The following is a 23,192-nucleotide window of genomic DNA, read 5'->3' as shown; positions in this document are numbered from 1 at the left end:
TTTGTAGGTGCTGTGATGAATAGGGCTTTTTAAAAATTGTCTTTGAAAGGTTCCCTGTGACTCACAGAGAAGCAGAGTCAGGGCAGACTGCCACTGTACCAGAAATACAGGTGTCAAGTCAATCCAGCAGTCTGACTGACTGAACCTGCCGTTGCTTCAGGCACCTGATTCAGATTTTTCAACACCGAAAGGAAACCAGCAGTTAGTTAGCCCTTGGACCCTTTTCAAGTGTTGCTTTAGCTCCAGTTCCAGACAGCAAGGGGGTCATTCACAAACAAACCGAAAAAAAAAGTTAAATTTTAACTGGATTTTAGATGAACCTAACCAGCTAAGTTTTCAGCTGAAACTTCTATAATTTTGACAGGTTAGATTTAAGCCTGCAGTGCATTTGCCTAGTTTTAAATCGCCTGAACTTAGCTGGTTAGTGCAGAAGACCAGCATAAACGCACCCTAGGAACGCCCTTGGAGTCACCCATATTTTAACGATCTAAATTTATCTGTCAGGGGAACTGAGTCAGTCTGAGAAAAGTTTGGGGGGGGGGGAGGGGAGGGGGCATTTTTAGTTAGCGAGGTTTAACCCACTAAATTCCAAAATTAGCTGGATAAACCTTTTGATAATGAACCCCCTAAATGCCTAGCACTGACCGGAGAGGGTGAAAGGTTCACCACCAAACCCAGGTCAACATGAACAGGCTGCTCCAGTTCTTCTTCACCGGATGCATTGAAAATGTCTCCCTTTCTTAAGAACACCGGAGCTACCAGCTCCTTGCATGCAGTGAGGCGGCGGCGGGACTGGACCGGCCTGTTCAAGGTGAGCCTAGGATATGATTTTCCTTCTTAAAATGCACAACTACCTCCTCAAACCTTCAGTTCTCCAATCAAACCTACCCTTTTTTTTTTTTCTGGCAGGGTACATCTGGATTTTAATAGGCAAGACAAGACGCTGAGGGTTCATAGAAAGGCCAGTTCAGATGAAAATAAATTGTAAAGTTGTAATGATACCTCTTACCCAGCTCAGCAATACTGTGCCTTCTCACTTGACCTGCTGGGCACGTTGTGGGGGGGGCCACGACTGGCTAAAATTAGCCACCATCTGTCAGAAAACGTCGCTGGTAGCACTGCCAAAGCTTCCCCCCCGTCCCACCAGTCTGTATCAGGGAGCACCCCTTATTATTTCATAAGAACATAAGAAATTGCCATACTGGGTCAGACCAAGTGACCATCAAGGCCAGCATCCTTTTTCCAACAGAGGCCAAACCAAGTCACAAGTACCTGGCAAGTACCTAAACATTCAACAGATCTCAAGCTACTATTCCTTATTGGTTAATAGCAGTTAATGAACTTCTCCTCTAGGAACATATTCAAACCTTTTTTGAACCCAGTTACACTAACTGCTGTAATCACATCCTCTGGCAATGAATTCCAGAACTTAACTGTGCGCTGAGTGAAAAAGATTTTCTTTGATTTGTTTTAAATGAGCTATTTGCTAACTTCATGGTGTGCTTCCTAGTCCTTCTATTATCTGGGGCACTCCAGCATCTCTGCCCTGATCTTCTACCAAACATAGTGGACATCACAAACAGTCTTAGTCAATAACTTCGCCCATGCTCTTATTAATACATATTGGTTTAAGATATATCCTTATCTGCCATCCTCCTCTTTTATGTCTATCAGAGAGAAAAGCAAGCTGGTATGTTCCAGATTAAGAGGTGTTAGGTAGCTAAAGGCTGCAATAACTAACTTTTATTAGATCACCATACAAATTTGGCTAAATTTGTATGATGCTGTGATCTTAATAGCCAAGACGATCACGGGAGCCCTTTCTTCAGATGCAAGGAACCTGTCTCAAAACACCTCAGTGAAACGCATTAACTTGGATATATTCTTACATTTGCAGACCAGCATGAGATAAAAAAAAAATATTTTTCACAAACAAAAAGTTCTGATTCTGGAGGCTTAGAGGATACAATGTTTTATTCCTCTTGTTCTATCGAGAACAGAAATGGCTACTAGTAGCCCACACTAAGAAATGTCAACCAAAACTCTAGGGAAGGGAGACCAAAGATTTTAACAGGCAATCCTGGCAAGAGCGCTGCCAGACTTCCACCTGAAAGAGAGACATTTGAAAACGGGGCAAAAGTGCCCCCAGCGCATTTCTGCCTGCAGAATTATTTCCCTGGACATTGCTCGTTACCAAGAGCTGCACAAACATTCAGCTTCACCTGGCAAACTGCCCTGACCTACAGGCTTTTTCCCTATTATTGCCTGGTCTCTTAAAACTGACCCTAAGACTTCTGAACCCCAGATTTTAAAACCCGTCGCACACAACATGGAGCCTGAGGTGCTAAAGGTTTTCTCCCATTTTGTGTCTGTGGGGTAAAAATGCTCCGTATATCTGGCCTGAATCATGTTATCCCTAGAAAGCAGGGACCGTATGCAAGAATCTTACTGTAGTCCAACAAGGCCTTGGGGATCAGCTCCCCTGCTGGCCTCACTCTGTGTGTCACCGTTTACTAAGAAACTGCCCTGCACCGCCCCCATCCCCCACCCCGGGGCTGGTGCACAAGCATTTGGTGCCTTAGGTGAACCTTTGGTCATGCACCCACCCACCCCCAGCTTATCTCTAGCACAGCACTCCCTCCCTACTGGGGGGCAGCAGCTCCATTCTTTGACAGTATTTGACTCTGGCACAGCGCCCTTCTGGGCCTTGTGCCGGCTGGTTTTTGCCACTCCCAAAACTCTGGCGCTCTAGGCAACTGCCTAGCTTTCCTAATGGGAGCACCGGCCCTGCTGCCGCCACCACTGATCCCGAAAACAGAGGTTAAGTGCAGACCAGAGCAGCAGACGCAGATGCTTTCCTTCTCCTGATTTAGACTCGGCATCTGAGTCAAGGAAGTTAAACCCCTGAGCACTAAACCCCTGGGAGAAAATATTGGTTTGGGCCGATAGTGTATAACCTTTGGCCAGCTAAAGAAGGAGAGAGTGGCAAAAAGAGAGAAGGTAGGGAGAAAAGGAAAGAGGGGTGAGGGAGGAAAGGGGATGAGAGGATTGAGAAGGAAGGAGAGAAGAAAAGATAGGGAAGGAGAGGGGGTAAAGGGAAGCAGGGGGAGATAAAAGGAGAAAGATGAGGGGGAGGGAATGAGATGGGGACAGAGAAAGAAAGGGAAGGAAAAAAAATGAATGGTGAGAGCAGGGTAAGGAGAAGGAAGGAGAGCAGGAGGGAGTGGGAAGAAAAGAGAGCAGGTCAGGTTCATGAGAAAGATAAAAGTGCTAATTACTCAGCTCTGAATAATTAATACAAATTATGAGTTCCAAGCCAGTGTGGCCGGGGGAGTGGAAGCCCTTCGGGGACAGCAGGGCATGGCTGAGCTCCCGGCTCTCTGTCACCCCCAAGAACTGGGTGATCACAATGTGATGACAGGAGTCTCCTCTCTCCCAGCCCAGACACCCGTTCCTACCCCTTCTCTGCCTCTCTCTCCCCCCTCCACCCCCTTCCCTGCAGACCTCTCCCCCTCCCTGCTGCTGTCTCCCAGCCGGGGTTGCTGTTGCCATGGCAATGGTGGGCCATGCCAGCGGCAGCTGTTAGTGATTTCCCTTCTCCTCCTCCTGCGAGGTAACAGCATCCACAATACCCATAAATCTTCACCAGAGAGAAGAGGTGGGTGCATACTGCACATGCAAACTAAAGAAAATGGAATTAAAGTGCTCTGAGTGAAGTCTGATTGAATAATTTTAATTAAGGAGAGATGTCAGCAGAGCCAGCTGGTCAGTGACTGCCCCCCCCCCCTCCAATGCCCACCCACAGGCTCTCATCTCATCAGTTTCAGTGCCAGGTGGAAGGGATTCAAGCAAGATGCTGGGGAGAGGGGGGGGATGGGGCAGTGACTCCTGCTCCTCATATACTCTTCCAGTTCGTTATAGACAAATCCATTCAGAGAAGAGCCACCTCCGTATAGAGCCCAGCACTGGCCTGGCCGGCCGCCCTGCATTCCAAAAGACACTCCTATGTTCTGGCTGCACAAAAAGTCGCTTTCTCCCCGCCCAGCCCGGCCCAGCGTGCTTCCTAGGCCCCTGACAACACGCTCCACTTTCACACCACGCAGGTCTCAGATTGCCCCTCCGACTTACTACGTGAAGGCTGCTCCTCTCAGCGGAGCATCCGCAGGGTTAGCTTGGCTTCCTCTGGTGCTGGTTACAGAGAATGTAATAACTGTCAGGCCGATACAGTACAGTGCGCTCCGACGGAGCGCATTTTCCCTTACCCCTTATTCAGTAAGGGGAGGAAAACGCGCGCCCAAGCCGCACATTTTACTTTCAGAAATTAGCGCCGACCCAAAGGTAGGCGCTAATTTCTGCCGGCACCGGCACCTCCGACTTAATATCATGGCGATATTAAGTCGGAGGTCCCGAAGAGTAAAAAAAGTTAAAAAAAAAATTTTGAATTCGGCCCGCGACTGTCAGGCCGAAAACTGGACGCTCAATTTTGCCGGCGTCCAGTTTCCGAGCCCGTGGCTGTCAGCGGGCTCGAGAACTGACGCCGGCAAAATTGAGCGTCGGCTGTCAATCCTGCTGACAGCCACCGCTCCGGGCTAAAAGGAGGCGCTATGGACGCGCTAGTGTCCCTAGCGCCTCCTTTTACCCGATTCTACCGCACCACCTCATTTGCATACTGTATCGCGCGCACCAGCGAGTAGTCGGTGTGCGCGCCGGGAGAGCGGGCGTTCATCCGCTCTCCCGCGTTTTTACTGAATCGGCCTGTGTGAAAGGCATCGGTCAGACAGCACTGGAAACCAGAATCCTCCATTTAGCCACAGAAGAGGTACAGCACAGGCAGCGGCAGTGCAAGCTGTGAATGATGTGCCTCAGCCCTTCTCTGGGGGCGAGGACATAATTCTGCCTCCATGTCTGGGTAATCTCTGGCCTCTCTATCAAGACTACCAGCGGTGATGCTGGCGCCAATTAGTGTCAAACTATAAGGTTCAATTATCAAGCCACAATATGTTACCATGGGAAAGTCAAAATATCACGGGGGGGGGGGGGGGGCGTTTTTGCCCTTCCCTGGGAAAATTATGCTGGTTTTATGGAGATATTTTTATCATGGAAAAAAAACATACAATATAAAATATTGTAACACGCCATGGTTTCGCCGTGCAGCCTCCCCATGCCATGGTTTTGCGTGCTATGACACCTCCCCACCAGCAGAGGCCTTCAGAGAGCCCACTCCCTCAGTACTCACCTGACATAGCAGTTCCAACCCTACTTATCAAAGCCTGTTCAGTCCCTCTTCATTGAGTCATCTTGGCTCTCTGACCTGGCCACTCTTTCTTTGCTATTCTGCCTTGTCTTGTGGCCTAACCCTGCCTCCTGCCTTGCCATGTGGCCTATCTTGGCCTCTTACCTTGCTCTGCGTCCTCACCTTGTACTGTAGTCTTCTTGGCCTCATGTCTTGCTCTGCTGCCTTGGCTTGTGGCCTCTGGGCCTTCTGCCTTGCCTAGCAGCCTCCAGACCTACTGTGTTCTCTTTCCTGTCAGGGTCTTGTCCAGTCCTTATTCTGTTTTGGACTGCTTAGTCTAGTCCCTTGTCTGTTTCACAGGCTTTGCCCTTGTCCTTTAGCCTCAGGCCTTGCCCTTGTCCTCCAGCCCTCAGGCTCTGTATCTCACCCCTGGCCTGTGCTTGAACACAGTTCCCAGTCAGTGCCTGACCCCAGCTCCCAGCCTGTACACAGCTCTCATTCCATGCCAGCACCATGATGTTCAGCAGGAGACAAGTCCTACCGGCCCTCAGAACCCAAGGGCTCATTCTGCGGGGGAAGGGGTTAGCTAGACAGAAGATCAGCTCCAGTCCTGCCATGACGTCCTGTACTGCTTCTGCGGGGGTGTTCCCTGACTCCAGCTCGCTGCTCCATGACACAGCAGAACATGAAAAAAACATGTGATAGCGGCTCACTTTGCCCAGGGCCGCCTTTGTGTTAGAGGGCCATGCAGCCCATAAACAACCCGCCTCCCAAAATTAAAAAATCCCCCTTGAAAGACCCCCCATTGCATCTAGAGGCAGCCCAGTAGACTGAAAAGTTTAAAAAATATAAAAACTAATTGTGCGGTAATGCCCTGCTCCCTTCCCAGACCTCGTCCCTTTCTAAAATTATCATCTCCCCCAGTTCTAACCTCCTCCCCAAGGCCTCCAGCCACCCCTTTCCATACCTTAAGATCCTGGTATCTAGTGACCCACCACCCCCTCCCCCAGACTCTCCCTTTAGGTACAACTAAGTCCCTGGTAGTCTAGTGGCTCATCCCCCACACCCTCCCCATATCTTGAGAAGACCTCTTGTCTAGTGGCAGCCCGGAGTAACCTCTAGGTCCCAGGCATGTCGATGCCATTTTCAACCAAAATAAACAGCCCTCCTAAAGTGAAAAGATCACCCCTGGGGTCTTGAAAGATCCCAGCCCACCCACCTGGCTGCCTCTAGGGGCAGCCCAGAAGGCTGAAAGTTTAAAAAATAATCATGTGGTGATTCCCTGCCCCTTCCCCTTTCCAAAATTATTACTTCCCCCTGATTCTAACCCCTACCCATGATTCCTCCTCTCCCCACCAAGGTCTCCAACCCCTCTCTACCCCCTTCCATAGCTCAACCCTGAGGTCTTGTGGCCTCCCTCCCCACCCCCAGACCCCGCCATATCTTGAGAACACATCTCAGACTTACCGCTAGGCCCCAGGCCAGTCAATGCCATTTTCCAAAATGGTGTCAACCAGCCCGGGGCCTAGTGGATGCTCTGGGCCACCACTAGATACTAGAGATATCTTCTTAAGGTATGGGGGATCCAAAGGGTGGGGGGGGGCACTAGACTACCAGGGATTTATTTTTACCTAAGGGGGGGGGTCTGCGGGTAGGGTTGGGGGCCACTAGACACCAGGGTCTTCAGCTATGGAAGAAGGGATGGGATGGGGAGGGTTAGAAGCCTTGGGGGAGGGGTTAGAACTGGAGTAGGCAATAATTTTGGAAAAGGGAGGGTTTTAGGAAGTAGATGGGACATCATCAAGCTATTTTTTTTTTTTATTCTTTAAACATTTTGGCCTGTTGGGATGCCTCTAGAGGTGACAGTATTGTACAGCTGTTGGATACCACCAGAGGTGGCAGTAGTGAGTTGATCCAGAGGTAGCAGTCCAGGGACCCTCGGCAGAGGGATCTCGTCTCACCAAGATGGTATAGGGGTATCCAGGAATAGGTTTCCCAGCACGGCAGAGCTGTAGATGAGACAGACTGAGAATTAGATTACTCACTAGATGGTAGCTGTAAGATAGATGATTCCACAAGGCAGAAGTAGATGGTAACAGGCACCGAGGCAGGGAGAGCAGGCCCTCGAGGAGCGAGTACCTGATCCCAGTAAGGCACCTGAAAGAAAGCAGAGGGCCCCTGAGGAGCGGGTACCCAGGTTAGCGTATACCCCAAAGGGCAGAGAATCCAATCCTTGCTAACTCAACGAGCTAGCAAACAAGCATAGGCTAAATACCCGGATGGCGTGACATCACTCGAGGGGGACGCCCCCGAGGTTCCTGCCATGACGTGGATAAAGACGTGGGTGGCATGCGCGCGCATCCTAGGAGGCCCTTAGGAGAAACATGGCGTGAGGCTTTGCCATAGCCGTTCCGGGGATGCCGGAGGACGCGGCTTGCAGATGCGGCGGCAGCCATCTTCCCAAGGCTAGCGGGGAGAGCAGAGAAAAACTTGAGGCCCAAGGTTCGAAGCTGTCTGAGACCGACAGACGCAACACTGGCTCTCTTACTTTCACTGTATGAATGTGATGTGTCTAAATGTGGGGTGTGTGTCTGTCTGCTTAAGGGACGATTGTGTTTTTCTGTCCGACTAAGGTGTGGTATGCCTGTCTTTGTGTGCATTTGGGTTTGGTTTTGTGTATCTGCCTCTCTGTTTCTGTCTGGGTGTGACCTGTGGTTTCTCTGTCTGATGCATTAGAATTAGGGCATCCGGACAGTCGATTAAGGAATTTTAATTTAATATATAACAGTTTAAAAAATTGGTTTTATGGCAAAATGGGATAAAAAAATGTGTTGCAGTTTTCACTAGGGTTGCACGGAATCAAAAATAACTCATAGGTGGAGGAGGATTGGTTGATGATTATACATGAAAACCGAACAGACCTTGTGTTGGGCTGAAAAATCTATATATGAAACCCTTCCTCTACTTTTTCAAAAATTTTGTTGTTGAATTAAACTAGGTAATGTGCAAGTGTCTCACCACACATTGCAGTTTACCTTTTAAAATAATTGACATTTAAGCAGAGACTTGATTGTGAGCAGAGAATTATTTTTCATAATTTGTAAAAATTAAAATTCACTGGGGGGTTATTTATATATTAGATTATCATATTGTCAATTCCCCAGAAGATTTTGGTGCTGTTTTGAAGTTTTGGTATCTTACATAGCAGTAAATGATGACATAGACTTAATTGGCATCTCAGAGACATGGTGGAAAGAAGATAACCATTGGGATAGTACTATACCAGGGTACAACTTATATCGCAATGACAGAGAGGAGCATCTTGGGGGCTGGGTGGCGCTTTATGTCCGGGATGGCATAGAGTCCAACAGGATAAACATCCTGCATGAGACTAAATGCACAATCAAATCTTTATGGGTAGAAATCACTTGAGTGTTGGGGGAAGACTATAGTGATAGAAGTATACTACTGTCCACCTGGCCAAGATGGTGAGACGGACAGTGAAATGCTTAGAGAAATTAGGGAAGCTAACCAAATTGGTAGTGCGGTAATAATGGGAGATTTCAATTACCCCAATATTGACTGGGTAAATGTATCACCGGAACATGTTAGAGAGATAAAGCTCCTAGATGGAATAAATGACAGTTTTATAGAGCAATGGGTTCAGGAACCAACAAGAGAGGGAGCAATTTTAGATCTAATTCTCAGTGGAGCACAGGATTTGGTGAGAGAGGTAACGATGGTGGGGCCACTTGGCAATAGTGATCATAATATGATCAAATTTGAATTAATGACTGGAAGGGGGACAGTAAGCAAATCCACGGCTCTTGTGCTAAACTTTCAAAAGGGAAACTTTGATAAAATGAGAAAAATTGTTAGAAAAAAACTGAAAGGAGCAGCTACAAAAGTAAAAAAATGTCCAAGAGGCGTGGTCATTGTTAAAAAATACCATCCTAAAAGCACAGTCGAGATGTATTTCACACATTAAGAAAGGTGGAAGTATGGCAAAACGATTACCGGCAAGGTTAAAAGGTGAGGTGAAAGAAGCTATTTTAGTCAAAAGATCTTCATTCAAAAGTTGGAAGAAGATAAAATAAACAGAAGAAAATAAGATAATGCATAAGCATTGGCAAGTTAAATGTAAGATATTGATAAGACAGGCTAAGAGAGAATTTGAAAAGAAGTTGGCCATAGAGGCAAAAACTCACAATAAAAACGTATATCCAAAGCAGAAAGCCTGTGAGGGAGTCAGTTGGACTGTTAGATCATCGAGGGGTTAAAGGAGCACTTAGAGAAGATAAGGCCATTGCGGAAAGATTAAACGATTTCTTTGCTTCGGTGTTTACTGAAGAGGATGTTGGGGATATTTATTTTATTTATTTATTTTTAATTTTTATATACCGGAATTCCTGTATGCAATACAAATCAATCCGGTTTACAAGTAACGAAAGGTTGCCCTGGTCTGGGAGGTTAGACTGGGGTTTTTTACATAGAACATTGAACAATAACAATCAACCATTGAACATAATTACAAGGAACAGTGAAAGTAACAATAGTATTTAACAAATAAATAATATTATTATAAAATTAACATTATTCGTGTTTTGAGCTGAGTGTGTGTGTTCGCATTTTAAAAGGAACTTTAGTTGCGTATATAGTCTGCAAGTAATCGATTAAATAATATAATAAGAAAAGGATGACTGTTAAATAGATATTGCGAATAACCAAGTCCGTGTATGAAATTAAGTGTCAATGTGTTAGTGACACCTTGCAAAGGTTGGATCTGAAAGACAGGAGGAGGTGCCTAGTTACACTCTGGGAATTGGAACGCTTGCCTGAAGAGCCAGGTTTTTAACCTTTTTTTGAACTCTGGTAGATTGGGTTCGAGTCTTATGTCTGGTGGGAGCGCATTCCATTGATGTGGTCCCGCAGTGGATAGTGCTCTTTTTCTTAGCGTTGAATTGGCGGGAGCTGCGGCTAATGTGCCTTTGTAGGTGCTTCTGATGGGTCTGGTCGATGAGTGTAGGCGAAGTTGAGTTTGTAGAGATATAGGTGCGACATTATGAATTGCTTTATGGATGATGGTTAAGGTTTTATATATGATTCTCTGTTTGATGGGTAGCCAGTGGAGGTTGCTCAAGATGGGGGTAATATGGTCTCTTCTATTAGTGTTAGTTAGGATTCTGGCTGCGGCGTTTTGTACCATCTGTAGGGGTTTGATGCTGTTGGAGGGGAGGCCCAGTAAGATTGAGTTGCAGTAATCAAGTTTCGAAAAAATAATGGATTGAAGAACGAGGCGATAGTCATTGAAGTGAAGGAGTGGCTTTAGTTTCTTTAGGACCTGTAGTTTAAAGAAGCAATCCCTGGTGGTTGTGTTTATGAATTTTTTAAGGTTAAGTTGATTGTCAAGCCAAGTTCCTAAATTCCTGACGTCTGCAGAGAGCTCCATGTTTAAAGATGTGGTTTGTGCCAGACTAGGTGGGTGGTTGTTCGGGTTGTGTGAGATTAGTAGCAGCTCTGTTTTGCTGGAGTTTAGAATCAGGTTTAGGCTGGAGAGTAGTTGTTTGATTGGTTGAAGACAATTTTCCCAGTAGACGAAGGTTTTTTGAATTGATTCTGTGATGGGGATTAGGATCTGGATGTCGTCTGCATAGAGGTAATGAGTAAGCTTGAGTTGGGATAGCAGATGGCAGAGGGGGAGGAGGTAAATGTTGAACAGGGTAGGGGAGAGGGATGAGCCTTGTGGTACGCCTTGGTCTGATAGGATGGGGTCAGATTCCTTGTTGTTAATTCTGACCTTGTAAAACCTGTTGGATAGGAACGATTTGAACCAACAGAGAGCTGTGCCTTTGATTCCTATGTTTGATAGTTGTTCTAGGAGTTGTGAGTGATTTACCGTGTCGAACGCTGACGATAGGTCTAGTAGGACCAGTAAGAATGACTGTTTTTTCTCCAGGTTCAAAAGTAAATTATCAGTGAGTGAGAGCAGTAGGGACTCTGTGCTTCGAGATTTGCGAAAACCATATTGTGCCAGGGAAAGAATGTTGTGCTCCTCGAGGTATTCGGAAAGTTGTTTATTTACTGCTTTTTCCATCAGTTTGGAGATCAGGGGCAGGTTTGCAATGGGTCTGTAGTTGGCTGGGTCCATGGGTGATGCAGTTGGTTTTTTCAGTAGGGGTTTGAGGATTGCAAGTTTTAGCTGATTAGGAACTGTGCCCATGGCTAAAGAGGTATTGATGATTTTTGCAATAGGTTTTGCGACGGTGCTAGAGATGGCAGTGAGCAAATTAGTAGGGAGTGGGTCCGAGGGATGTGCAGATGGTTTAATTTTTTTAAGTAAATTTTCAATCTCCATGGCTGATGTGGGCTCGAATGACTCTAGTCTAGAATTCAGAGTGAGTTGGTATGTGCTATGAGGTATTGGAGGAGTTTGGTGGGTTGTAAGGGAGAGGGTGAGGTTTGAGATTTTTGTTTTGAAGTAGGTGGCTAGTTCGTTGGCCTTACTGAGTGCTAGTTGGTCTGGGATGGATGGTGGTGTTGGTTTGGTGAGAGATGAAACGTAGGAGAATAAAGCCTTCGAGTCGAAGATGAAGTTATGAATTCTTTTTGCATAGAAGTCCTTTTTTGTTTTGTGTATGGCGTTTCTGTAGGTGTTGAGGGTGGCTTTGTAGTCCAGTCTGGATGTGGGAGAAGGGTTATTTCTCCAGCTTTGTTCTTTGTTTCGTAGTTTCTGTTTCAGGGTTTTGAGTTCCGGGGTGAACCATGGTTTTCTGTTGTCTCGTGTCGGTTGGATTTCTTTTGTGGAGGTTGGGCAGAGTTGATCAGCTATTTTGTTCGTGAGTTTGATCCATGAAGTAGTGGCTGTGTTGGCGTCTGAGAAGTCAATTTGTTTGAGATCTTTGGAGCATTGTTCGTTGAGTAACTCCAGTGCGCATGGTTTCCTGAAATGAATGGTGGTTTTGGAGATGTTTGGAGGTGGTGTGTTTTTCATTTTGAGGGTTGTGTCTATAAGCTGGTGGTCTGACCATGGGATTGACGTGCAGGTGGGATTTGTATGGATGGACCAGCTATCGTTGATAAATATGAGGTCTAATGTATGACCTGCTTTGTGAGTGGGCCCGCTGATTATTTGTGTGAATCCAAGGTGACTGAGGGAGGTAAGGAAGGTTTCGCAGTTAGTGGATTGAGGGGTGGAGTCTACGTGAATGTTGAAGTCTCCCAGTATGATGGTTGGTTTGTCTGAATTTAGGTGTTTGGCTATCATCTCTATTAGAGGGGAGGGGTTAGCCTCTAAAGTTCCTGGTGTGGCGTAGATGAGGAATATTTGTAGATGTTGAGATTTGAATATGGAGCATTCAAGTTTTGAGGTGGAGTATGATTGTTGTAGTGTTATACCCAATTGTTTTTTTGCAGCAAGTAGAATTCCTCCTCCTTTCTTTTTCGGTCTAGGTATTGAGAAGAGGTCGAAGGATTGTGTAGGTAGTTGGTTTGTTAATGATATGTCCGTGGGTTTTAGCCAGGTTTCTGTTATTGCACATATGTCAGGGTTGTTGTCAATTAGGTAATCATTTAGAAGGTGCATTTTTTTTGACAGTGACTGTGCATTGAATAAGGTTAAAGTGAATAATGAAAGGCCGAGGAGTTGTGTAATGGGAGAAGTCATGATGTTGATGAGTCTTTGTTGTCTGGGTGTCTGAATGGAGTCTGGTGGAGAGTTATTTCTGGGTTTTCTCTTGAGTATGGGGATGGAATGGCTGTGTATCATTATATGCTGGTTTGCTAGAGGTTATGAGTAGGGGGTAGGTCTGTGACCGGATACGTGCGGAATCTGCTAGGATGGGTGCTGGAACTGCTGGAGTGGGTGCTGGAGCTAGGATGCTGGAATGGATGTTGGAGCTGCTGGAATGGATGCTGGAAATGCTGGAGTGGATGTTGGAGCTGCTGGAATGGATGCTGGAAATGCTGGAGTGGATGCTGGAAATGCTGGAGTGGATGTTGGAGCTGCTGGAATGGATGCTGGCACTGCTGGAGTGGATGCTGGAACTGCTAGAGTGGATGCTGGAGTGGAGAGCTGGAACTGCTGGAGTGGATGCTGGAACGGAGAGCTGGAACTGCTGGAGTGGATGCTGGAACTGCTGGAGTGGATGCTGGAACTGCTGGAATGTATGCTGGAAATGCTGGAGTGGATGTTGGAGCTGCTGGAATGGATGCTGGCACTGCTGGAGTGGATGCTGGAACTGCTGGAATGTATGCTGGAAATGCTGGAGTGGATGTTGGAGCTGCTGGAATGGATGCTGGAAATGCTGGAGTGGATGCTGGAGCTAGGATGCTGGAATGGATGTTGGAGCTGCTGGAATGGATGCTGGAAATGCTGGAGTGGATGTTGGAGCTGCTGGAATGGATGCTGGAAATGCTGGAGTGGATGCTGGAAATGCTGGAGTGGATGTTGGAGCTGCTGGAATGGATGCTGGCACTGCTGGAGTGGATGCTGGAACTGCTAGAGTGGATGCTGGAGTGGAGAGCTGGAACTGCTGGAGTGGATGCTGGAACGGAGAGCTGGAACTGCTGGAGTGGATGCTGGAACTGCTGGAGTGGATGCTGGAACTGCTGGAATGTATGCTGGAAATGCTGGAGTGGATGTTGGAGCTGCTGGAATGGATGCTGGCACTGCTGGAGTGGATGCTGGAACTGCTGGAATGTATGCTGGAAATGCTGGAGTGGATGTTGGAGCTGCTGGAATGGATGCTGGCACTGCTGGAATGGATGCTGGCACTGCTGGAGTGGATGCTGGAACTGCTGGAGTGGATGCTGGAACTGCTGGAATGTATGCTGGAAATGCTGGAATGGATGCTGGCACTGCTGGAGTGGATGCTGGAACCAGGGCCGCCATCAGGAATTTTGAGGCCCCATACAGCCAAAATGTCAGACAGTGAACGCTGGCAGGACAGAGCGCGCGGACGAGTCTCTGTCTGCGGTGCTCTGTAAATCAATGCTATGTGTGTCTAAAAGACACGCATAGCATTGATTCTCTCCCTTCTCTGGGGCCCGCACCCAGGGCCGGCTCCAGGTTTCAGTAGGCCCCTGGGCGACAGACTGTCGGAGAGAGCCTCAGTGGGCCTCTTTGCCATGAACTAATACATCCCCCAAGCGCACCTGCCGCCTGGCGGCTGCGGGCCCCCATATGTGGCAGTAGATCCTGGGGCCCCATACTGCAGGCCCAAGAATACTGCCCTGATGGCGGCCCTGGCTGGAACTGCTGGAGTGGATGCTGGCACTGCTGGAGTGGATGCTGGAACTGCTGGAGTGGATGCTGGCACTGCTGGAATGGATGCTGGCACTGCTGGAGTGGATGCTGTGAGGGCTAGCTAGAAATTTGATTTTACTTGATGGACGCTGGCGAGATTGTGAAGGATATACCTGTTCCAGAGAAGTTTTTCATGGGTAATGATTCAGATGGACTGAACCAAATCACGGTGAACCTAGAAGATGTGGTAGGCCTGATTGACAAACTGAAGAGTAGTAAATCACCTGGACCAGATGGTATACACCCCAGAGTTCTGAAGGAACTAAAAAATGAAATTTCAGACCTATTAGTAAAAATGTGTAAACTATCATTAAAATCATCCATTGTACCTGAAGACTGGAGGATGGCTAATGTAACCCCAATATTTAAAAAGGGCTCCAGGGGCGATCCGGGAAACTATAGATCTATAGACTATAGCTGAATTCAGTGCCAGGAAAAATAGTGGAAAGCGTTCTAAATATCAAAATCACAGAACATATAGAAAGACATGGTTTAATGGAACAAAGTCAGCATGGCTTTAACCAAGGCAAGTCTTGCCTCACAAATCTGCTTCACTTTTTTGAAGGAGTTAATAAACATGTAGATAAAGGTGAACTGGTAGATGTAGTGTATTTGGATTTTCAGAAGGCGTTTGACAAAGTTCCTCGTGAGAGGCTTCTAGGAAAAGTAAAGTCATGGGATAGGTGGCAATGTCCTTTCGTGGATTACAAACTGGTTAAAAGACAGGAAACAGAGAGTAGGATTAAATGGACAATTTTCTCAGTGGAGGGGAGTGGACAGTGGAATGCCTCAGGGATCTGTATTGTGAACCGTGCTTTTCAATATATTTATAAATGATCTGGAAAGGAATACGACGAGTGAGGTAATCAAATTTGCAGATACAAAATTATTCAGAGTAGTTAAATTATAAGCGGATTGTGCAGGATGACCTTGTGAAACTGGAAAATTGGGCATCCAAATGGCAGATGAAATTTAATGTGGATTAGTGCAAGGTGATGCATATAGAGAAAAATAACCCATGCTATAGTTACACAATGTTAGGTTCCATATTAGGTGCTACAACCCAAGAAAGAGATCTAGGCGTCATAGTGGATAACACATTGAAATCGTCGATTCAGTGTGCTGTGGCAGTCAAAAAAGCAAACAGAATGTTGGGAATTATTAGAAAGGGAATGGGGAATAAAACGGAAAATGCCTCTGTATCGCTCCATGGTGAGACCACACCTTGAAAACTGTGTACAATTCTGGTCGTCACATCTCAAAAAAGATACAGCTGCGATGGAGAAGGTACAGAGAAGGGAGACCAAAATGATAAAGGGGATGGAACAGCTCCCCTATGAGGAAAGACTAAAAATGTTAGGACTGTTCATTTTAGAGAAGAGATGGCTGAGGGGGGATATGATAGAGGTGTTTAAAATCATGAGAGGTCTAGAACGAGTAAATATGAATCAGTTATTTACTCTTTCGGGGGCATCCATGAAGTTAGCATGTGGCACATTTAAAACTAATCGGAGAAAGTTCTTTTTCACTCAACGCACAATTAAACTCTGGAATTTGTTGCCAGGGGATGTGGTTATTGCTGGGTTTAAAAAAGGATTGGATAAGTTCTTGGAGGAGTAGTCCATTACCTGCTATTAATTAAGTTGACTTAGAAAATAGCCACTGCTATTACTAGCAACAGTAACATGGGGTAGTGTTATGAACTGAGAGAGACACAGTCCAGAGTAAATGGTAGCTCAATGATGATAACCCCGGTAGTGGCCCGCAGATGGAAATTCTCAGTAGATTTGGTAGTGGCCCGCAGCGCGGGGCAGAGGCGTAGCCATGGGTGGGCCTGGGTGGGTAGCTGCCCACCCAATTTGGACCCAGGCCCACCCAACTGGAGCCGGAAGTGGAGCACCGGACTTGCAAGGCCGTTGCAGGATACCATCTCCGCGCAGCGAAGAGGAGGACCCAGGGCCGGCGTGCCATTCCGTGCATTTGCACGGCATACATGGGTAAGCAATCCTGCAGCCTATCTGGTTTGTTTAGAAAATTAACAGGCCGTATGGCCCACCGATCTTCCTATTTTGGGGGGGAAGGGAGCAGAAGCTCCGCACACAGCTTCCGCTTCCTCCCCCTCCCCCCCTAAGCAGGAAGATTGGTGGGCCGAACGGCCCAAAGATAGCAGGAGGCCGGTGGCAGCAGGAGAGGCCAACTGATCTTTCTGTTTGGGAGGGGAAGGAAGCGAAAGCTGTGCGCGGGCTTGAATGTGTATGTGTGGGTGAGAATAGAAGCCTGGGTTTGTGTATGGGTGAGAATAGAAGCCTGGGTTTGTGTATGGGTGAGAATAGAAGCCTGGGTTTGTGTGTGTGGGTGAGAATGAGAGCTTGAATATGTAGGTGAGAATGGGAGCCTGGGTTTGTGTATGGTTGAGAATGGGAGCTTGAATGTGTGAATATATGGGTGAGAATGGGAGCCTGGGTTTGTGTGTGGGTGAGAATGGAGCCTGGGTTTGTGTATGGGTGAGAATGGAAGCTTGAATATGTGGGTAAAATGGATGCTTGAATGTGTGTATATGTGGGTGAGAATGGGACTTTAAATATGTGTATGTGTGGGTGAGAATGGGAGTCTGGGTTTGTGAGTGGGTGAGAATGGGAGCTTGTGTATGTGTATGTGTAGGTGAGAATGGGAGTGTGCGTGAGAATGGGAGTCTGGGTTTGTGTGTGTGGGTGAGAATGAGAGCTTGAATATGTGTATGTGTGGGTGAGAATAGGAGCATTGGTTTGTGGGTGAGAATGGGAGTCTGGGTTTGAGTGTGTGGGTGAGAATGGGTGCCTGGATGTATGTCTGTGTGTGCATAAGAATGTAAGCCTGGGGAGGGGTGAGAAAGTGAGAGCTTGTATGTGTATCTGCAGAGAATGTGAACTTGTGTGTGTGTGGGGGGGAGTGCATATAAGAGTGAGAGCTTAAGTGTATGAGGGAGTCTGTGAGAGAAAGCGTGTATGTGTGTGTGTGGAAGGGAAGAAGACAGTAGTAGAAGAAAGACACTGAAAAGGAATAGGAAATGAGCGACAAGGAAAAAATAGGAAAAAGAGACCAGGACCAAATGATTAGAAAAATACAAAGATCAGGCAACAAAGGTAAAAAAAAATATATATTATTTTTAGATGTTAGATATGCCATCTTTGGGAATGTGCATTTCTTATATTTTTGTATTTTGCTCTTTCTTCAGTATTCCACTGTTCAGAGACTTTAGTTTCTCAGGCTTTATATTTTGGTTTTATCTGCATGTTTCTGTTTCTAATTTGTGGTCTCTTATTTCTATATTAGGTAAAGATCAGTCTCTGCTTTGACTGTGAGTGTGACTGAAATGCAGTATTTCTGCTAGCGTGTAGTTTCTCTGTAGTAGTAGTCCATTGCTGCTTTTTCATAAGGTTGCTGTTATTTGAATACTGAGAGTCAGTGCTGTGACTGTATGGCAAGGTTCTAGATGCCTCTTTCTTTGCAAGAGTTTGTGTTACTTCACAAAATAGCAGTGGAGGGATATTTTTTGCTGAGTTGACACCAGAATTTGAAATTTTTTTTTCATGTTAGTTGTAATGTGAATTGCCCGAGCTCTGCGCTGCACCTGTTCTGATGATTAATTATATTTTATTGTATTTATGAATATTTCTGGTTTTCTGCAAAGATGGTTCATGAAAGAATACATTAATTTTTGTTTTATTACATGATTGGATCGGATTGTTTTCTATACTTCTATATTAGGTAAAGATCAGTCTCTGCTTTGCCTGTGAGTGTGACTGAAATGCAGTATTTCTGCTAGCGTGTAGTTTCTCTGTAGTAGTAGTCCATTGCTGCTTTTTCATAAGGTTGCTGTTATTTGAATACTGAGAGTCAGTGCTGTGACTGTATGGCAAGGTTCTAGATGCCTCTTTCTTTGCAAGAGTTTGTGTTACTTCACAAAATAGCAGTGGAGGGATATTTTTTGCTGAGTTGACACCAGAATTAGAAATTTCTTTTTCATGTTAGTTGTAATGTGAATTGCCCGAGCTCTGCGCTGCACCTGTTCTGATGATTAATTATATTTTATTGTATTTATGAATATTTCTGGTTTTCTGCAAAGATGGTTCATGAAAGAATACATTAATTTTTGTTTTATTACATGATTGGATCGGATTGTTTTCTATACTTGTGCATTTATAAACTGCAATAAATATAAAATAAATTCTGATTAATAAGGAATTTTTAATGCTGGTAAGTGCTTGAAATAATTGAGGTAAAATGTTTTAAAGTTTTACGCATGATGCATAATGGCTATTGCAAACTACTTAGAAAGCCATTGTAGGGTGCAGTATATGGCATTATTTATCAATAAGAATACAACTAATAAGTCTCAGACCTGCATGCCTACAGCCCACTCATGTTAGCCTTGTGCCCACCCAAAAAATCAATTCTGGCTACGCCACTGGCGCGGGGTATGCCGAGAATCACGAGAGTGCTTGAGAGTAGTGCAGGAGGTCTGTAGAGCTAAACGAATGATGGTACTCACTCTGAAGTATGCCAGGAAGGTTGCTGAAACGATCAAGGTAGGGGCCCGAGGCACGGGGTACACCGGAGGATCCGACAGCATATGGAAGTGAACTAACAAGGCTGAACCAGATGCACCCAGAGTAGATGGAGAGATTCTAGGCAGGAAGGCCCTCCGAGAAGCGGATAGCCTGAACGTAACAAGGCTCCCGAGGAGCGGGTACCTAAGGCGTTCGAGTCTTCGAGTCAGGAAAGGTTTCAGCGTAGCGAAGCGAAGCGTCATCGAAGGAAAGGAATTCAGCAGGAAGAAGTCCTTGCTAACTCGTAGGTAGCTCAGTCCGGCAGGGTTAAATACACATAGGCAGATGACGTCATGCGGAGAGGACGCCCCCGAGGTTCCCTCCATGATGTGTATAAGATGGAGGCTGGTGCGCGTGCACATCTTAGGTGATCCCCGATTCAAGATAGTGGACGGGACTGCCCACGCCGTCCCTGGAACACCGAGAAGAGCGGCATGAAGAGGCAGAGGTCGCCAAGAGTCCAAGATTCACTGAAGCAGGGAAAAAGGAGGTGAGCAACAGAGGTTGCAGCTGTCTGCGACCGACGGGCGTAATAGGTAGACTTAGTTTTTGGGTACTTGCCAGGTTCTTATGGCCTGGATTGGCCTCTGTTGGAGACAGGATGCTGGGCTTGATGGACCCTTGGTCTGACCCAGTGTGGCAGGTTCTTGTATCAGCATCTGTTGTGTTGAGACCCTTTGGGTGTAGTGTACATTGCTGAGCCTGTTTGCATGTGTGTCTGTTCTTGCCTGTCTGAGTGCAATGTGTGTGTGTGTGTCTGTTTGATCTGTCTTCTAACTAGGTGTGATTTGTGTGTATGTGTCTGTCTGATTGTGCAGCATCTGTGTGTGGATCAGAGCTGCAAAGTCATCCAGTTCCGGGAGGGAGACTATTTGATCAGTCCTGGTTTTGACCTTAAATCTCACTTAAGTGTGGTATTGGTCCCTGATACTACCCACTGAAATCAGTGCTGTCAGACCCATAATGCATCCAGATAGGGTTGTCAGAAATCCAGTACTGACCTAAAATCTCCCTCCTGGGACTAGGTAAGGGCAGCTTTGGTGGATAGATGTGATATGTCTCTCTCTATCTGGGAGTGGGGTGTCTTGTCTCTTTGCCTCTGACTGAGCGTGATATGTCTGTCTCTTTGTTCGACTTTATCGCAATGTGTCTGGTGTATCTGTGCCTGTCTCCGAATATGGTATATGCGTGCATGTGGGTTGGAGTAGCTGTGCCTGTCTCAGAGTATAGTATGTGGTGTGCATGTGTTTGTGTTTGGTGTGTCTGTGCCTGTCACTGAGTATAACGCGCTTGTGTGTGTGTCTGATGTGTCTGTGCCTATCTCCAAGTAAGTTGTGTCTTTGCCTGTGTGAGTGTGTGTGAGTCTGTATGCGTTTGTGTGCGTGTCTGTATGTATTTGTGTGCACGTCTGTGTGTGTATACAATACGTCAGTTTGCTCCTTTTCAGTAACTTGAAGAGAATCCAAACTGGGCTTTTGAGCTGCTGGCTGGCAGTGTGACTGCCTGCTCCTTGGCAAATGATTCAATAGTTGATTGGTTGGTGAGAGATTTTGACAACAGGCCAGGAATCCAGTACATCTTTTGGAGGTAATTTTAAAAGGAGTTAACGTGCGTAAATGTAATATACTATCGTAGCAATTTTAAAAATCCATTTACACATGTAAAGTGTAAATACACGTGTATAACCTATGGACAATTTAATGGGATATATTGTAGCAATTTTCAAAAGCCCACTTACACAGGTAAAGTGCATTTACATGTGTAAAAGCCCAGTTTTAAATGTGTAAATACTTTTTAAAATCAGGCTCTGTGTATATTTGTCTGTGTGTTTTTATATATATATATATATATATATATATATATTGTAACTCAACGGGGAGGGGGCCCAACCAATTGCATGAATGGAAAGAAGGGACTGTGACTCAAAGAAATTGTTCACATCTGAATTAGAACGATCAAAGAATTACCAGCATGAAAAAGCCCAAGTCCAGACAGGTTTCAGGTTGAATGGCACAAAAGGTATATAGGACTTTTATTTCCAATGCTGTATAATCACTTAAGAGCCTCTAGGGTCTAAGTAGAGTTCCTTTTTGATGCTGATATTATAGTCTTGCATAAAAGGGTAAGAACAAAACAGACTGAGGATCTTGCCACCCAATATCCTTGATGAAAGACACTAGCCAAAATACTGCAGATATTCATAACTTACTCTAAACACAACTTAATTGCACCAGATCAAACCAGTTTCATTAAGGGTTATAAGAACTAGTGTAGATCTGCTCGCAGCCATATATGCACGTATGTGTTGCCGGGAGTATTGGTTGGAAAGTTATCCTCAAAGTGCCGATGTGCTGTAGACGAGTTGCTTTAATATTCCAGTTGCTCCATTGCAGTTACAGATATCCAACCTTTTTTCTCAGATTTGTTGCACACTCCAGCTCTTTTGTGCTAGAAGGGTTGGGGTCAGAGGTTCATCCATCCATATGTGGTGGACTTGCCCAAAGGTGCCTATCTTTTGGGACTCAGTTTTTCAAATGATTTAAAGTGTGGTGGGCTTTCAAGTAGACCCTGTTGTATATAGCAGTTTGCGGGCTAACCCCGCGAACCTCCGCCCTCACCTTCCTAGCCGGGCCTACAGATGCAGTGACACGCCACCGAAACTTCACAGCAGGGCGCCTCTTCTTTTCTTGGCAACACGCCGCTGGCTTACCGCACGTGCAGCTGATGCTGCTATATTTAAAAGGCTTGTGGTGCTCCTTGATGACCTCACTAAATCAGGCCTATAAAAGGCCCTCGACCTCTCTCTAGTTGCCTTAGCAACAGCTCCACCATGTCCCGTAGTAGTGTGTGTTGCTCCAGCATCCTTGTCTTCAGCTCTTCAATTCCAGTGTCTTTGTCTTCAGTTTTTAATTCCAGCGTACTTGTCTTCTGTTCTTCCTCACTGCCCACTTGTGCTTCTCCTCACCTTCCTGCCCTGTCTATCATCCTTGCTTTCCCTTCAGATGGATACCTGATATGTCTTCATCCTGATCTCAGATACACTTGACCGCTGCCTGCATATGAACATTGCAAGCCACTGGATATGCTTGACCACTGCTTGCTACTGACCACTGCCTGCCTCTGGATACACCTGATCGCCATTCGCCTGGACTCAGCTACCCTACAACGACCTCTTCTGCCATCAGAAGAGGCCCCCACCTAAGACCTCCCGGCCCCGGTACCCAAAGGCTGATCCCGAGGAAAAAGAGGGCTGGTATAGGCGAAGGTCCAGTTGGAGCTCTGCTTCGTCCATGTCTGCCTGCCAAAGGTGGGAACCTTCAGGGCTCTTCCCTGCAGGTTGCACCAATCCTACCTCGGCCCAAGGGACCATGAATGCAACAGGTTGCTGAGGCCATGGATCCGGTAGATTTAACATCCTTGCAGGCCATCCTGGGTCTAGCCCCATCAGCAATGAATTCTGGAATCTCTGACCACCTCCATGGACCAAATGTCTTCTCGCCTAGACACTTTGACTACCTTGGCAGTGTCATCTCCTTTCACACCGATACCACTACCTCCCATAGCCTCCAACCGTCCTATACTTCAGTTGCCAGCTCCACCCCAGTATGCCAGGGACCCCAAGTGATGTCGGGGATTGTTGATTCAGTGCCATATGCAATTTCAATTACAAGCACCACTGTTCCCTGATGACCAGACAAAGACCACATACATTCTTTTCCTGTTGGATGGAATAGCCCTATCTTGGCCCTTTCCTCTCTGGAAACGATGGGATCCAATCTTGCTCAACTTGTAACAGTTCATCAAGCAGTTCAGAACTGTCTTTGAGGAGCCTAGTCATTCTGCTGCCATGACTTCTGACTTACTTCACCTCCGCCAAGGCTCTAGAACCCTGGCAGAGTATGCTATAGAATTCTCGATGCTGGGTACAGAGCTCGACTGGCGAGAGGATAGATAGCCTTGTCACAATTTTTCTCAAAGGCATCTCCTCAAAAATCAAGGACAAGCTCGCTGCTTGGGATTTCCCTGCCTCCTTAGAAGAACTCATTGCTCTAATGGGTAAAACTGA

At 46.2% G+C, this 23,192-nt stretch overlaps 1 protein-coding gene across 1 annotated transcript in view; it reads right to left on the bottom strand.

Annotated features, from left to right (window-relative positions):
- Positions 1-23,192, bottom strand: part of CERS1 (ceramide synthase 1) — a 44,296-nt gene that overhangs the window by 11,514 nt on the left and 9,590 nt on the right. The gene's annotated exons all lie outside the window — the stretch shown is intronic.

This window comes from Rhinatrema bivittatum, chromosome 8 (genome assembly GCF_901001135.1).
Source record: "Rhinatrema bivittatum chromosome 8, aRhiBiv1.1, whole genome shotgun sequence".
NCBI lineage: Eukaryota > Metazoa > Chordata > Amphibia > Gymnophiona > Rhinatrematidae > Rhinatrema > Rhinatrema bivittatum.
This window is presented reverse-complemented; position numbering and strand designations above follow the sequence as displayed.